The sequence below is a fragment of the Desmodus rotundus genome, chromosome 4, assembly GCF_022682495.2.
Source record: "Desmodus rotundus isolate HL8 chromosome 4, HLdesRot8A.1, whole genome shotgun sequence".
NCBI lineage: Eukaryota > Metazoa > Chordata > Mammalia > Chiroptera > Phyllostomidae > Desmodus > Desmodus rotundus.
The window spans coordinates 93,313,351-93,321,979 of NC_071390.1; the positions used below are offsets into that span (position 1 = coordinate 93,313,351).

The 8,629-nt window shown below is 40.9% G+C and overlaps 1 non-coding gene and 1 pseudogene across 1 annotated transcript; both read left to right on the forward strand.

Moving 5' to 3' along the window:
• The first annotated feature begins 440 nt into the window (after nt 1-440).
• On the forward strand, nt 441-572 carry LOC112317916 (small nucleolar RNA SNORA51). Its single transcript, XR_002976165.1, has one exon. It is a non-coding gene; the product is annotated as a small nucleolar RNA SNORA51 (small nucleolar RNA).
• A 5,279-nt stretch (nt 573-5,851) lies between these two features.
• LOC112317698 (transcription factor BTF3 pseudogene) lies at nt 5,852-6,336 on the forward strand (annotated as a pseudogene).
• The last annotated feature ends 2,293 nt before the right edge of the window (nt 6,337-8,629 follow it).

An 8,629-nucleotide genomic window follows, 5' to 3' on the forward strand; every position in this document is an offset into this window, starting at 1 on the left:
GGAAGGCAAGGGAGGGTATAAAGGTGATAAGTAGTGATGGAAAAAGGTAATTCACAATATATATATATCATCTGTCATTTTGTAAAAGTCAATTTCTCCATATTGTGAAAAGAATGTTCTTAACTCTTTCCTCCAATTGTCTTATTAAGTGATTAAACCATGGGGAAATATCTCATTTTATTCAAATTATTTTCTCTAATTGTAGGAAGGGTAAAATGAAGAAAATTGGCTATTTCTCTATAACATAGGTCTATATCAGAGGCTCAATTAGTCCCTGTGGAAGATGAGTACACAGAAACATGTGTAAAAGTGGGTATTAAGAGAAAATCATTTGATCAAGGTTCTTTGTCCATGTTGTTAATTCCATCTATGCCTCTGTATTCCAACTCATCTTTCCAGATAAGTCTTAATGAAATATCTTTCTTAAAAAGCTCCCTTGAGGCCTCCCAGTGCTTACCACAGGCTGTGTTCTTACCCTACCTGTACAGAAAGAGGAGGCAGAGTAAACCCACCCCATATACACCTCAGCCCAGACCCTTTGTCTGGTCTGTATTGTGAATAGGGGGACATGGAAAAGAAAAAAAAAAAAAGAAAAAAAGCTCCCTTGACTCTATAAGTAGAAGTCACTCCTTTGTTCTGTTGCCAATTATCTGAGCATTCATTATGTGCCAGGCATTGAGTTAGGTGCTGACAACGCACAAGTGAAAAGACAGAGTAGAGTCTTCCTCCTTTGAATTCCACTTGGGAAATCTAGGGCAATGGCCACTTCCTACCTCATGTGAGAGTTTCTCTGTCCTTTCGACCTGACTGGTGCTCACCGCACTGCTAATCTGCCAGCTCTGAAAGAGGAGGTGCTGAATTGTGTTCAGTATGGGACTCCTCATGGTCAGCATATGCCTGCCCTGAGGGAAATGAGCACAAGAATCCAACAACTGTTTATTAACCACCTATTGTATACATGGCACTAAATGCAGTTGAGCGGGGTAAATGCAGACAACTGTAAATTGAACAATAATGATGTGGACACCGGCCCACAGTGTCTGTGGCGTTATGGATGAGATGATACAAATTCACATGGACTACAGAAATCCTGTGGAGGAAGAGGGATGACCCGGATTCTCTCTCAGTGAAAGAGAGGGCTGGCCTGTCCCTTGCCTAGACAGGCTTTAATTGGATTTAATTTGCATAGGAATATAGGGTGTATATGTAAAGCTCATCAATCATTGTCAGGCAGAAATGAACAAATAATAGATAACATTCAAAGAACTCTGAGGGCTTATTCTAAGTCAGGGTCAGATAGTTAAAGGGCCATAAAACTTTGGGGAACAAACAAACTTCATGCTTGGACCCTTATCATTTAAATTGAGGGTATTAGCAAAGTAGGTTTCATAGGATTTTATGCATTCTTTCTTAGGCCTAATAGCCCTAGGGAACTCACCCTTTCTAGCACAGGGCCACACCTACCTATGGCATTGTTTCAGGCTTCAGTCAGGCAGGGGAAGTAAGGCAGCCAAGAGATTAGGAGACTTCTTGCAGACAGAATGAGGCCATGTCAAAGCCCAGCGGTGAGGGTCCATCACCCCCTTTTTCTATAGCCCCCCAGGTCCTTCCTTACGGGCCCCTTTGTGACCATGCCTGTCTTAGGTCATTCCTCCTTTGAGGAATCTTGCCAATCATTTGCTAACCAGTCATCCATCTGGCTGAAGCAGGGTGAAGTGAAAGGGGGCAGAGGCTGTGGGCTCCCCTGACAGGGAAGATAAGCTTTGTCTCCTAAGTGGCTTATGGTCCCAAGGTCTTTTTACTCAGCCTTAGTCTTGGGGGGGGTTACAGTTTCTGAAACCAGGCAGGGTGGTTCCCAAAATAATAAAATAACTAAAAAATTAAAATAAAAATAAATGCAGGTGAGAACAGTAATGAAATTTAAGAAGGTCCTTGACCAAGGATTTCCAATAGAATTTGAGAGATCGATCTCTGCACTGAATACAGAGAGCAGCTGAAGAGGGTGGGTCCCTAATGCTGCAGGAGCAATGTGGGAGCTGAAAGGATGACTGTGAGATGGAGCTAATGTATCTCCACAGGGGGGCACTATGGCCTGGATCTCAAGGTTTGGGCAGGATTTGCAGGGGCCCAGAGGACAGAAAGGGGAAAAGGAACGGGATGAGCAAGGGCTGAATGAGGAATGGATTTCTGTTTGGGGGAGAATGTGGACACAGGCTTTTAAAGAACATAGGCCTTTTATTGGAGAATATGGAGAATTAAGGTGGAGGAGAAGGCTAGAGTCAGGTAATGAAGAGCCTTGACTGCCAGATACGAGATGTGAGACTTTCTTCTTTCCTTCAGTACTTTCCAAACTGGAAGCACTTGACATTGTAGGCCTTCCTTGGCCTCTCAGGTAGGTGAATGTTTCTCAGTTCTCAGTTGTTTCTCAACAAGTACAGGGTGAGGGAAAAAGTAATACAGTAATTAATGAATAATAATACAAGAAATAAACTTGGAGTTTCATATACTCACAACTGTAAACTTACTTTGTCCCACCCTGTGTTTAATTAAAGCTTACCAACACAGCATGAACTAGTCATGTAATTGTTCCCTTGGCAATTCTAGAGACACAAATCCTTTATGTTAATTTATCTGCCTTGTTATTGGGAGTTTTGAGAGTCTACATCTAATTAAATAGCTGACTTTACTATAGATTTTAGGAGGCCTCCAAATGTGGATAGAAGAAAAGTCAAACTCCTCTTTCCTGGAAACCATAGACATACTAGTTACACTGAACAAAGGACAACAGAAATGACCCAGTGAGGACTTTTCTCTACTTTCCAGGATTACTTAAAGTCTGCCTCAAATTCCTGCTCACCTGCAAAGCCTCCTGTGAGTTCTTCATTCAGAAGCGCATCCCCTTCTCTGCTCCAAAGCACTAACTTACACCTGTGTTATGACACAGGTGTAAGTTAGTGCTTTGAGATAGGCAGACGAGACTGCAGTTCTTTTCTACCGTAGATTGTGAACTTGCTTTTATACATAATTATTGTAGTGAACATTTTTTGAGGGTTGTTCTTTCTGTCAGGCTCCCTGAAAAGTGCTTCAAAAGAGTTATCTCATTTTCTCCTTAGGTAACCCTTTGAGGTGGTACTATTATTCATCCTCATTTTACAAATAAGGAAAGTTAAATAATCAGCCCAAGTTCCCACAGCTAGTAAGGTTAGGGTCTGCCTGAATCCAAGGTCATATCGTAAGCACAACCCCTTCCTGCCTCTTGGTAGAGTCAGAGGCCTCTGATCCCTCATTGCCCCTCACTGTATCCAGCTGAGAGCCTGGATCAGGGAGCTGCTCAGTCAAGGCTGAGTGGTGTTGCATGGAGCAGAAATGCCAGAGTCATGGGCACCTTTGCCTTCACTGACTGACATCTGACTTCTCTGCTGTAAAGAGGAGGAGAGTGCTGGAGCATATGTCAGTCTCTATAGAAATGTGTTGACTGGTAGTAGCTTTACACTAATAAAATAGGGGTTGATATATATCTAAAATAGCTAAGCAAATTTAACCCTTAATAATAACAATTCTTAAACTGCCTTTGGTATAGATTCAAACCCAGTTCTCCTACATAAAAGAGGAAGAGGAAGAAGAAAATGGGGAAGTAGAAAAAGAAAAATTCTACTTGGCGTTTTTGATTTTTGCACTTCTGGAAAAATGCAACCAAGAAAGCAGTCTCTGCATATAAAACAGACAACAAAAGAGGATGTACAGGCTAAATTCCAAGCGAATGACACAAACAAACATTCCTTCACTCATGATATGGGGAGGGGGAATAACATGAGTGGAGCAGACATACCGAGAGTGAAGGAAGAATCTTCCCAGTCAGACAGGAGGGATAAAGAGAAGCAGGGAAATAGGAAGCACACAGAACAATAAACACAGACTGGTTTGTCTAAACAAGCGATTGAGTAAGGGGGTGATAGAGATTATACAAACACACACATCTTTTCATCGACCAAATATAGATACAGAACTTCATGCGCTAACCCATAGTTGTGTTTAGATAACACAAGACTGTATTAGGAAATGCAGTCATGAGCTGTACAGCATTTTTGTCAACGACAGACTGCATATATGATGGTGCTCCTGTAAGATTATAAGGAAGCTGAAAAATTCCCATTGCTTAGTGGCTTTGTAGCCATCATAATATCGTAGTTCAACACAGTACTCACGTACTTGTGGTGATGCTGGTATAAACAAGCCTACTGTGCTGCAGTCACATCAAATTATAGCACATACATCATAGCAGCACAATTTACAATAGCCAAGTGTTGGAAGCAAACTAAGTGCTCATCAGTAAATGTGTGGATCCAAAAACTATGGTACATTTACACAATGGAATACTACACAGCAGAGAGAAAGAAGGAGCTCCTGCCCTTTGCAACAGCATAGATGGAACTGGAGAGCATTATGCTAAGTGAAATAAGCCAGGTGGTGAGGGACAAATATCATATGATCTCACCTTTAACTGGAACATAATCAACAAAAGAAAAAAAGCAAACAAAGTATAACCAGAGACATTGAAATTAAGAACAATGTAACAATAGCCAGAGGGGAGGGGGAAGGGAAGAATGGGAGGAAGGGTTTTCAGGAACTACTATAAAGGACACATGGACAAACCCAAGGGGGAGGGTGGAAGCGAGGGAGGGAGGTGGGTTTGGCTGGGGTGGGCAGGAGTGATGGGGGTGAAAATGCAGACAACTGTAATTGAACAAGAATAAAATAATAAAATGAAATAAACCTGTTAATGAAAAAAATTATAGCACATACAATTATTACAGTACATAACATTGGTAATGATAATAAATGACTATGTTACTGGTTTATGTATTTTCTATACTATACTTTATATTGTTATTTTAGTTTTGTACTCTTCCTACCTATATGTGGAACCTTAAATAAAACACCACAGATACAGAGAGCAAATAAGTGGTTGCCAGTGGCAGGGGATAGGGAGTGAGCAAATGGATGAAGGTGTCAAAAAGTGCAAACTTCCAGTTATAAAATAAATAAGTCCTAGGGATATAATGTCCAGCATGGTGACTATATTGTATATTTGAAAGTTGCTAAGAGAGTAGAACTTAAAGGCTCTCATCACAAGAAAAAAATTGAAACTGTGTATGGTGATGGATGTTAACTAAACTTATTGTAGTAATCATTTTGCAATATATACATATATTGATAAATCATTTTGTTGTACACTTGAAACTAATATAATGTTACATGTCAATTACATCTCGATTAAAAACTTCTTGGTGGAATTTGGCTTTTAGCAGCCTCTCATTTGGGAGAGCCTCTAAGATGATCTAATCCAGCCTCTATGTAGAGCAAGCTTGCTGTTGCTACATCAACTCTTCCATGAGCAGAAAGGTGACCTAAGACAAGGCAGCCCATTGCCCTTTCAGAAAAGGGGTGGTAGTTGTTCATTTCCTTTATTTAGGCACCTCTCTTCATCCTAAAGCTGTCAATAATCACAAGCACACATTCTTTCAGTATCTCTGAATATATCTGTTAACATTCACACCTACCCCTTGCTCTCTTACCATCTTTTGGCCTGTATTAAGATTCACTCTTCCTTACCAATGTTATCTACCCATTGTTGACTTACCAGAGTTTTCCCTATTGAAAAGATGTGAGACACATTAGGATTACATAGATCTGCTTTCTGTATCTGCTCCTTTCTCTTCCTCTATACTTGTCTGAGACGTAGCGTTAAAACCCGAAAGGCCTGAGCTGCCATCCCGTGTCCCTGCCACATGAGCACTTATTCTCAGCTGGTCTCCTCAACACTCCCTGAGCGCCAGCCCGAATCCCCTGCATGACCCCTTTCCTCTCCAACAAGATACAAGAAACTATCATGAATCAGGAGAAACTCACCAAACTACAGGTACAATTGCACCAGAAAGAAGGAGGTTCATAAAAAAGCTACAGCAGATGATACAAACTTCAGTTCTTCTTAAAGAAGTTAGGAGTAAACAATATCTCCGGTATTGAAGAGGTAAGTATATTCACAAACTGAGGAACATTTATTCACTTTAATAGCCCTAAAGTTCAGGCATCGCTGGCAGGGAACACTTTCATCATTACAGGCCAGGCTGAGACAAAGCCGCTGATGGAAAGGCTGCGCAGCATCTCAGCTCAGCTTTGTGCAGACAGGCTGACTGCTTTACAGAGACTGGCTGAAGTCCTGCCCTAGCAACCGGTGGATGGAAAGCACCACCTGCTACCGGACAGGGTGATGACAATGAAGTTCCAGATCTTGTGGAGGATTTTGATGAGGCTTCTAAGAATGACGCTAACTGAATTGAGTCAACTTCTGAAGAAGATAAAACTTGAAGAACTTACTGGGAGCTATTTTATATTATGAGTGCTTTTTCAAATTTTGTTCAGGGATCTGATAAGATCTAGATCTCTAATATTTTTAAGCCCAAGTCCCTTGGATCCTATCGCTCTTTTCAGTTTTTACTTATACACAAATCATGTTTTTTTTGCACCTAATTAAGCTGAAGAAGCCGGGGAATAAAGTTTGAAACAAAGGTTAATAAAGTTTTTTGTCTAGTTAAAAAAAAAAGTAAAGGCCTGCTTATTTGTCCCTAGCTCTTTTTTATTTTAAATAAACTTCAAGTTATTGTTCTCCCCTTTAGCTCTGAGATACTGTTTTTACAGGTGCATCCAGGAGTACTTCAAATGCCCCATTTATTCTTTCAAAAAGGAAGATATGGCTTAGAAGTGGACCTATGTTGATTTTATTTTTTTGCAGGTAGTCAGCTACAAGTTTAGGAACACAATCTCTTGTTATATACTCGTAAAATGGAAGGACAATGTTAAAGAGACCTGAAAAAAAATCAAAACTAACCAAAGGCTCAAAAGAATTGTTTATGTGTAAAACTGGCAGAAGCATTCATGGGAAGTAGCGAACCATTAACTCCTCATCGTTTTCCTATTATTCATCAAAAGTAAGGCGATTTATTCAGGCATCGCTGGCAGGGAACACTTTCATCATTACAAGCCAGGCTGAGACAATGCTGCTGACAGAAAGGCTGCGCAGCATCTCAGCTCAGCTTTGTGCAGACAGGCTGACTGCTTTACAGAGACCGGCTGAAGTCTTTTGCAGAATTCCATCATCACGCAGGAGCGCTAGGACTACCCAGCACCGTAGGAGTGCGGTGTCAGGGCTGCGATGGGCTGTTGGAAGGACCCAGTGCTGTCGAGGTCACAGCCCAGCGCACCACAGTGCTCTTTTGCCTTCAGGGCATCAGTAATTTCTCCTAACTGCTTACCTCCCAGCTGGTTTGGTTTCAGTTACCACATTCTCCCCCTACCTGAGGCTCTAGATACATCTCCTTCAAAAACAACATTTCAACCTCAGAAATAAATTTTTCTGCTTCTCTAGTAGTGTTTCAGGGAGTAGGTTAGTAGCGTCGTGGTGGAAGATGCTGGTGCACCCTGCCTAGACCCCATTTACTATTTGGTCACCGTGAAGAGGCTGACGCAGGCATTATTTTCTCCATTTTTATAACTTTGAGGGGACTGAGGTTTAGAGATGTTAAATATTTTTCATCGACTGTATTTATTATGTTTTTTCACTTCCTATATTTTATGATGCTTTGATATTTTGGGGCCTTTTAGAGTTGGGGAGAGACTGTACCTCCCAAGTTTCACCAGTTTCGAGAGATAGCAAACACCTTACTTTAGCACACCTTTGATGGTCAAAACCAACTAATCTTGAGTCCATATTTCCCATTCACCTCTTTTTATCAGGCTCCAACAGTTTGGAACACTCTTCTTGTGCTTTAAATCACCCCAGGATCAATTACCTGATAACTGGGGACCACCCTTGTAGCCTAGAGCCTGTTGAAGCTTCTTGCTTTGCTTTCCTACCCACCTTGCTTGTTCCTTCTCATGAAAAACCACAGTAAGTATCTGGCCCATGCTTTCCCCTAGCTCTTCCTGCCTCCTGACTGGCCCTGGTGCTTCCCTATCAGGGCCCACATGGTGTCGCTTGTCCCCTCCTCTCAAGAACTAAGAGTAATAAACTCTTTCAAGGCAATTGTCTCGGTGACTGTCATCTTACCATATCTGATGAAATCAAATCCTCTTTTAGAACACTGATTCACACCTAGAAATTGGCAAAGCTGAACCCAGAATCCAGGTCTTTATAGTCCTAGCAGAGTTCTGTTTCTACAATATTATGTTCTTCGTACGTGTCATATAACATTGCATTTAAGGCTATTAAGATATGATTAGAAAAACACAAAAAGGTTGAGGGTTTTTTTTTTTTTTTGATAGCTGGCATTCTTTATCAGAGGTTTTTTGTTTCTTAATAGGAAAATTTGTAATAAAATATCTGGGTATTAGATGATTGGTATGGTATTCAGGATTTTGAGTCACTGAGAAACCCATCAGCATGGAAGTGAAAGGAAAAAACCATTACTCACAGATTTTTTCATCCAGAATGAGAGATTTGTTGCAGGGGATTTTCCTCACTGTGTTTGCATTTAGTGAGGAAAGAAGGAAGGAGACATAGCAGATATATAATGAGGAGTGTGAGAAAATAGAAATAAATTTCTCCAATGAAACCAACGATGACTAGCGT